Source organism: Mastomys coucha, chromosome X, assembly GCF_008632895.1.
Source record: "Mastomys coucha isolate ucsf_1 chromosome X, UCSF_Mcou_1, whole genome shotgun sequence".
In the NCBI taxonomy this organism is placed as follows: domain Eukaryota; kingdom Metazoa; phylum Chordata; class Mammalia; order Rodentia; family Muridae; genus Mastomys; species Mastomys coucha.
The window spans coordinates 16,422,495-16,425,225 of NC_045030.1; the positions used below are offsets into that span (position 1 = coordinate 16,422,495).

At 37.3% G+C, this 2,731-nt stretch overlaps 1 pseudogene across 1 annotated transcript in view; it reads right to left on the bottom strand.

Annotated features, from left to right (window-relative positions):
• Positions 1–580: 580 nt before the first annotated feature.
• The window catches only part of LOC116091212, a 13,491-nt pseudogene continuing 11,340 nt past the window's right edge, over positions 581–2,731 (bottom strand). The window contains exon 2 of the transcript XR_004118973.1: positions 581–638. The product of XR_004118973.1 is annotated as a mortality factor 4-like protein 1 pseudogene (transcript). The remainder of the gene's footprint in view (positions 639–2,731) is intronic.

Below are 2,731 nucleotides of genomic sequence, written 5' to 3' on the forward strand. Positions count from 1 at the left end.
AGAACAAATTTTCTGCATTCCAGGCTATATAAAAGACTAGGAATGTGAAGGTAAATATGGCATCTAGGTATCTTTCCCTTAACAAAATAGAATGGAAGCTTGGGAGCCTGACCCTTCCATTCATCACATGAACTCTAACTTGCCCCTGGGCTTTGGGCTCCCTTTCCCTACTCAGTCTCTTTCCTTGCCTATTTCATTTCTTAAATCAAAATTCACAAGTTTCCACCAAATGTGAAAGATGGTTTTCCTGAGCAGACCTTTGCCATCTTCCAGAAATATTATTACAACACATGGGCCATACCCTCCGTGCCTCCATGTTGCCTGCCCTTTGACCTACCTCCTTTGCAAGTACACAGAGTGTTTATGTGCTTAGGAATCTTCTTTTGCTTGCACAGAAAATAAATCCATGAAACCAAAAGATGGTAGAGAAATTGAATGTCAGATCTTTCAGGAGGATCCTTCTATTTCACAAGATGCCCATAGCAAAAAGAATCCTAGCTACCTAATGGAAAATGTGATAAATAGAATTCCAAGATCCTGAAAGATGTCTGCCAAAGGGACTTTGCTAGTGAGCTGGGAATCACAGAGCAAGAGGAGACTGCTGACTTTTCATACCGATAAGATTGTTGTGTTTGAGCCTGAAAAGATGCACAAAGGATGAGTAACCTCATATTCAGTATTTCAGAAAAATCATATTTAAATGACAGGTCTTGATTCCTATTCTCTCAAATTATTATGATTCCATATATAATAATAAAAGACATGAGAAGCTGTGAGTACTAGTACACACCTGCAATCTAGCACTCAGGTGGTTAAGGCAAGGATTGCCAGTTGGAATACCTGCCTGGGCTATGCATAGCAAGATCCTGTCTTGGGAACCAACACAATAAAAATGCTACATTTAGAAAGAGAAAAGGAAGAATATGAAATATCAATTCAATACTGATCCAAGGTTGAAAACAAATCATTGTTACAGCTTTCCTTGACAAAAGTACTAATGTTGAAAAACAAGCCTTAGTACTATGGTGGTTTGAAGTACTATGGGAGTGTGGCCCCCATAGACCCATGTGTTTTTAATGTTTGGCCCATATGGTGTGGCACTATTAGGAGGTATTGCCTTGTTGATGTAGGTGTGGCCTTGCTGGAGGAAGTGTATCAATGTAGGGTCAGGCTTTGAGGTTACATATGCATTAGCTATAATCAGTCTGGCACATAGTCTCCTGCTGCTGCCTAAGGATCAAGATATAAAACTCTTTAGTTTCTTCTACAGAACCATGTCTGCCTGCATGCTCTCATGTTTCTCACCATGACAAAAAAGGACTAAACCTCTTAAACTGTAAACCAGCACAAATTAAATACTTTCATGGTGTCTCTTCACAACAAGAAAACCCAAACTTAGACAAGTATCTTTACTAAATCTTTGTTTATTATCAGTAATTATTTATTTCTGCTCACAACATAATCATGAGGAAAGAAAAGTCAAATACAATACCATAAAAAAGTTTAGAGAGATTGTTCCATGGTTATGAGTGCTGTCTGCTCATTCAGAGGATTCAGGTCGATTCCCAGTACCCACATGACAGGTTCAGAACTGACTTCAACAAGCTCCTATAGGCTCCTATCCACTACACAGGCATAGATAGCACACACATACATAATTCATAAATAAATACTTTATAATTTATGTAACAATTTAATATATGTATATAAAGTATTCTGATTAATCTCTCCCCTCAACACTCTCATTTCTCTCCATCACTGTCACCCCTATATATACCAGCCTTTTTCCCTGATTCATGACTTTTGGGTTTCTTTAGGACCCACTAGTTTCAGTAGGGCTGTCTATGTGACCATTGGATAAAAACTATCCATTGATCTAACATCTTCAAAAATTCTCCCCTTCATTATTAGACTAGAATATGTCAAATTTTTAAATTCTAAAAGTACAAAATCCACTACCTGAAAAAAAATAACAATTTCAAGAACATTGGATTTGTGAGGTAGGGTGTTTTTGGAAACAGGAATGGAAAATGGCAATGTGAGATTGGCTGAGTTCTCTTTCCAGTGAGATTTTTAAAATATTTTCTTTCAATTGTGCAGTAATTATAGAAAAATTAAGTCTGCATGTTAACTCATTGATTCTCATACTGGTATTACAGAGAGGTTGGATACCCAAACAAATCCTGTCTTTTGTCAACTGAGAAAAGAGTCAGTGTCTGATGTTGACACATGATTAGAAATAGAAAGTAAGAAAGAAACAAGCTTTCTAATTTGAGGACAAGTGTTTTAGATTTTGTATGGCTCCTTTGTCAAAGATCAAGTGACCATAGGTGTGTGGGTTCATTTCTGAGTCTTCAATTCTGTTCCATTGATCTATCTGCCTGTCACTGTACCAATACCATGCAGATTTTTTTTTTTTAATCACAATTGCTCTGTTGTACAGCTTAAGGTCCAGGATGGTGATTCCACCAGAGGTATTGAGAATAGTTTTGGCTATCCTGGGTTTTTTGTTGTTCCAGATGAATTTGCAAATTGCTCTTTCAAAGTCTGTGAGGAATTGAGTTGGAATTTTGATGGGGATTGCATTGAATCTGTAGATTGCTTTTGACCAGATGGCCATTTTCACTATATTAATCCTGCGAATCCAGGAGCATGGGTGATCATTCCATCTTCTGTGATTTTCTTCAATTTCCTTCTTCAGAGACTTGAAGTTCTTGTCAAACAGATCTTT